This window comes from Perognathus longimembris, chromosome 21, assembly GCF_023159225.1.
Source record: "Perognathus longimembris pacificus isolate PPM17 chromosome 21, ASM2315922v1, whole genome shotgun sequence".
NCBI classification, from domain to species: Eukaryota; Metazoa; Chordata; class Mammalia; order Rodentia; family Heteromyidae; genus Perognathus; species Perognathus longimembris.
In genome coordinates, this window is record NC_063181.1 from 3,937,081 (window position 1) to 3,943,181 (window position 6,101).

The window sequence follows — 6,101 nt, forward strand, 5'->3', positions numbered from 1 at the left end:
CCCGCTCATGGCTGGGCTGGAAATGATGCCATCGGCTGTCAGGTGGAAACCTGGCAGGCAAACAGGAAACAAAGTCGCCAAGGAGTGGATCTGGTGATGCGTGCTCACCACCCCACGGCCGTGTCCTCGCTGGCTCACGGCGGGGTTAGGAACAGGCAGCACGCCAGCCTTGCGCGCGTGCATGTGTGCACACACCCTAACTTCCCGGCTCTCAGGACCGTGGCATGCATTCCACGTGCTCTCTGGAGAGCACGGGGCACACAGCCCAGTGTGCCTGTGCAAGGCCAGGTCCCAGGGGTTCATGGGAAAGGCCACTCACCGTCCAAGGAAATGAGTAGGAGGCTAATTTTAACCACGAGCGGCAGAATGACCTTGGTACGGGGCGTGGGGGTGGGCCGACGGCCCCAGAGATGCCCCTAGATGGTACCCAGGCCCTCCCCGAAGGCCTGGGCTGAGATTGGAGCACCGGTGCTGCCATCCTGCCTCCCCTTCCTCCTGCGATGCTGTCGGCTCAGGGCCGCCCTCCCCCGTCACCCCATCACGCCTCGGGAATCCGTCCGCCCCCCCTGAGCTCAGGGCCGCCCTCCCCCGTCACCCCATCACGCCTCGGGAATCCGTCCGCCCCCCCTGAGCTCAGGCTCCCCCGTCACCCCATCACGCCTCGGGAATCCGTCCGCCCCCCCTGAGCTCAGGCTCCCCCGTCACCCCATCACGCCTCGGGAATCCGTCCGCCCCCCCTGAGCTCAGGCTCCCCCGTCACCCCATCACGCCTCAGGAATCCGTCCGCCCCCCCCTGAGCTCAGGCTCCCCCGTCACCCCATCACGCCTCAGGAATCCGTCCGCCCCCCCCTGAGCAGGCTCCCCCGTCACCCCATCACGCCTCGGGAATCCGTCCGCCCCCCCTGAGCTCAGGCTCCCCCGTCACCCCATCACGCCTCGGGAATCCGTCCGCCCCACCTGAGCTCAGTCTCCCCCGTCACCTCATCACGCCTCGGGAATCCGTCCGCCCCCGCTGGCTGCCCACCGGGAGCCCGGGAGCCCAGGGGCCAAGCTCTGGGGGGGGATGGAGAGTTTGGGTCTGGATGGTGAGGGGGAACAGCGGCCCTGGCGGGCAGAGTCCCCAGGCAGCCCCAGGGCAGGGCTCCTCTGACCTAGGACCTGGCTTCCGAGCACGCGGAGGGAAAGGAGTGTGCGTACGCTGGCGTCCTGTGGCCCGCACGGTTCTGTGCACAGAGTTAGGACATCATCTTGGGGTGCCCAGCACCCCCAGAGGTGGGTACAGTGGGTCCATTTCAAAGGCGACGGGTCTGAGCCAGAGAGGGGATCCCAGGATGCCGCGCGGGCGGGAGGCAGAGCCGAGAGGAGGAGAAGGGGGCCCTGCCCGACCCCCCGACCCCCGCATGTCCTGTGTGTGCGCTGGAGGGGGCTGCGGGGGCCGAGGCCCTGGCCCCACTTCCTGTGCCACCTGTCCCCCCCTCTCCTGGGACCCTGGCGGGAGGCGCGTGGGGTAGGCCGGGGTGGAGCTAGCACATGGCCTGGCCTCTGGGTCTCGGTCTTCACATCTACAAGATGGGGCCAGCCCAGAAACTTCGGTTGTCACAGGCCAGGTGATTCCGTGCATAAACGTGCAAGCAAAGTGACAGAGGGGGGAGGGGTTGTGAGCATGGGGTTGTTCTCCTACCCTCCCCAGCGGCGTGCCAGGGGAGCCCCGGCTTCTGAGGGTGAGGGCAGGTGGAGGGGGGAGCCCGGGCCGGGCAGGGCCCTGTGTGTACCTGGCTGGACCTCTCCAGGGTCACACTCAGGCCGGGAGGCCACCCGGTGCCCACGGAGCTCGTTTCCCACTGTTCATTTGCACCTTCAGATCTTGACTCTGCCCCGTTATCTCCTGGCCACGCCGCGGTCTATTTTCAGGTCTCCGGGGATGTCAGGCGGAGTGTGACTCTATGAGTCACGAGGTCAGGGATCAGTCCCCCCGCCAGGAATCCCCGCCACCTCACCTCTCCGGGGACTCTGACCCCGCCCAGCGTGAGAGCTCATTACTCCCGGGGCCCCGTCAGCGCCAGGTGTTTCTCTTCCTCGCTCCCTTCCACCACTCTCCTCGGACCCTCCTGTCGCCCTCTCGGAACCGTCTGCTTAACCCTGTTGGGAGGACGGCCCGGGGGGCCCCCGGACAGGCCTCGAGGCTGGGCCCTGCCCACCCCCCACGTGAGGCCTAACTCAAGGAAGACCGAGGCCCAAGGGGGCCAAACAATGAGGTCACCACCGCTGGCTCGGACAGCACCTGCCCCCGTTCTCCAGAAGGGCTTCTCCTAAGCAAAGCCACGACAAGCCAGGAGGCGACAGACGTGGTGAGGACACAGGGAGGTTGGACCCCCGTGTGCGGCTGATGGAATGTGAACAACCCTCCCCCACAAACCACACATGGGATCGGTCTGATCCAGTGATGGGCCCACATTTGCACACACACACACACACACACACACACACACACACACACACACACACCCGTCACCAGGGAGGTTATTCACAGTAGCCCCAATGTGAAAACAAGCTGACTGGCCGCGGGCGGAGGACTACACCGAGAGGGGCGTGTCCACAGGTGGAACATTAGCCACCGTGGAAGGAGGAATGGAGGTGTAGCATGAGCTACGAGATGGATGAACACGGGATGAGGCCTCACCAAGGAGGTACACAGCACAGGGGCCCGCAGGCAAGAGGGGTCTGAGCACCCCGATCACACCGACGGTCAGGACGGCCGCTGGGGGGGGGGTTGGGGTGGGGAGGGAGGTTAGTGCTAACGATGACCAGCTTCAGCCGGGGAAGGTGGAGATATTCTGGACAGATGATGGTGTTTGTCGTACTCCATGCTGGTCAACGAACACTTGGAGTGTGGCTAATTTTATGGTGTGTATATCCCACACAAAGTCTCAAGCAGGGCACGAGAGGCTCATGCCTGGACACCCCAAGTACAGGGGAGGCTGAGAGGGGGAGAATCATAGTTCTGGAGCTCTAGGCCAGCCTGGGTGAGAAAGTTCACAAGGCCTCATGTCATTGGAAAAAAGCTGGGTGTAGTGGCTCATGATGTCATCCCAGCGATTTACGCTTCCCGGAGTGTAATGATGGGAGGATGGCAGCCCGGTATGGCCTGAGCCAAAAGCAAAAAGCTGTCTCAGAATCTTCAATGCAAGAAGAGCTGGACTTGGGGCCTGAGGTGTAGAGCATGGCTGCACAAGCACAAAGCCCAGGTTCAAACCCCAGTGTCCAAACCAAAACAACACGCCTGGGAAGCCTGAGGCCGTGACTGCAGGAAACGCTGACGGATCCGCGCCGGGAAGGTCCGTGAGGGGCGGCACCCGGACAGACCTTTCCAGTGAGCTTGCTCTTCACACGCGAGTGGGCTTATGGTTGGCCCCACAAGGGAGTGAGCAGGTGCGTGCTGAGGTTAGGAAAACAAATGCGTATGCTGAGGTCACAGCGGTGCCAAGGACGTGCCGCATAGAGTGCACGGAGCACACGGAGCACGCACGGTGCACGGAGCACACGGGAGCACACAGCACACACGGTGCACGGAGCACACGGAGCACGCACGTGCACGGAGCACACGGAGCACGCACGGTGCACCGGAGCACACGGAGCACGCACGGTGCACGGAGCACACAGCACACACGGTGCACGGAGCACACGGAGCACGCACGGTGCACGGAGCACACGGAGCACGCACGGTGCACGGAGCACACGGAGCACACAGGATGCACGGAGCACACAGCACACACGGTGCACGGAGCACACACAGCACACACGGTGCACGGAGCACACAGGATGCACGGAGCACACAGCACGCACGGTGCACGGAGCACACGGAGCACGCACGGTGCACGGAGCACACAGCACACACGGTGCACGAAGCACACACAGCACACACGGTGCACGGAGCACACAGCACACACGGTGCACGGAGCACACAGAGCACGCACGGTGCACGGAGCACACGGAGCACGCACGGTGCACGGAGCACACAGGATGCACGGAGCACACAGCACACATGGTGCACGAAGCACACACAGCACACACGGTGCACGGAGCACACAGCACACACGGTGCACGAAGCACACACAGCACACACGGTGCACGGAGCACACACAGCACACATGGTGCACGGAGCACACAGGATGCACGGAGCACACGGCACGCACGGTGCACGGAGCACACGGAGCACGCACGGTGCACGGAGCACACGGAGCACGCACAGTGCACGGAGCACACGGAGCACACACGGTGCACGGAGCACACACAGCACACAGCACACACACGGTGCACGGAGCACACACAGCACGCACGGTGGCACCGGAGCACACACAGCACGCACGGTGCACGGAGCACACGGAGCACGCACGGTGCACGGAGCACACGGAGCACGCACGGTGCACGGAGCACACACAGCACGCACGGTGCACGGAGCACACACAGCACGCACGGTGCACGGAGCACACACAGCACGCAACGGTGCACGGAGCACACACAGCACGCATGGTGCACGGAGCACACACAGCAACGCATGGTGCACGGAGCACACACAGCACGCATGGTACACGGAGCACACAGAGCACACAGAGCACGCACGGTGCACAGAGCACACGGAGCACGCACGGTGCACGGAGCACACACAGCACGCATGGTGCACGGAGCACACACAGCACGCACGGTGCACGGAGCACACGGAGCACACACGGTGCACGGAGCACACACAGCACGCACGGTGCACGGAGCACACGGAGCACGCACGGTGCACGGAGCACACACAGCACGCACGGTGCACGGAGCACACAGAGCACACAGAGCACGCACGGTGCACAGAGCACACGGAGCACGCACGGTGCACGGAGCACACACAGCACGCACGGGTGCACGGAGCACACAGAGCACACAGAGCACGCACGGTGCACAGAGCACAGCGCACCTCACACACAGAGCACACAGAGCACAGTGCATCTCACATGCAGAGCACAGTACTCATCGAGTGCAGAGCGCACACAGTCCCCCGTGCCGACAGCACGCAGCACCCCCACACAGTGTGCAGCACGCGCAGTGCACAGCTCCGGTGCACCCAGCGCGCACAGCGCACAGCAAGCTTGGTTCATGATAAGGTAGCAGCACTGGCCCATCAGGCGCATGCGCATCTGCACATCTGCACATCTGCACATCTGCACTCACCACGCCCAGATCCTAGAAAGGGAGTCAGGCAGGAGGGAAGAGGCTGACAAGTGTGGCGACTCGGCACCTGGTTTGTTTTGTTTTTTGAACTGCTGAAAAGACGCCTTTTAGAAGCAAAGCAAGGGGGCTGGGGATATGGCCTAGTGGCAAGAGTGCCTGCCTCGGATACACGAGGCCCTAGGTTCGATTCCCCAGCACCACATATACAGAAAACGGCCAGAAGCGGCGCTGTGGCTCAGTGGCAGAGTGCTAGCCTTGAGCGGGAAGAAGCCAGGGACAGTGCTCAGGCACTGAGTCCAAGGCCCAGGACTGGCCAAAAAACAAAAAAAAAATAGAAGCAAAGCAAGGGCTGGGAAGGTGGCCTGGTGGCAGAGCGCTTGCCTAGCACGCATGAAGCCCTGGGTTCGATTCTCAGCACCACAGAAACAGAAAAGGCCAGAAGCGGCGCTGTGGCTCAAGAGGGAGAGTGCTCGCCTTGAGCAAAAAGAAGCCAGGGACCGAGCCCAGGTTCTGAGTTCAGGCCCCAGGATGGGAGAAAAAATAAACCAAAGCAAAACAAAGTGAAAAGCCAGGCAGACGAGGGCACGTCTGGGATTGGTGGGGGTGCTTCCCACTCTGGTCCCGTGGCCCCTTCTCTACCACCCCAGCACCCCTCTTCCTTAGCAGTCGGCGGGTGTTGCCGAGGATTTGTGGGGTGATGGTGCCCCCTGCAGGCCCTGGAGCGCCTGCGGCCTTGGGGATGTCGCCAGTAACCACGCGGGTGGGGGCAGAGGGCGGCTTTATTGTCCGAAGGCCCAGGGGCAGCGGTGCGGTCCAGGTCAGGGCCGCCCCTTCCCCGATGACCCCGCCGAGGCCCTGGCTCTGGGCGGGCAGCGGGCCAGGCCCGGCTC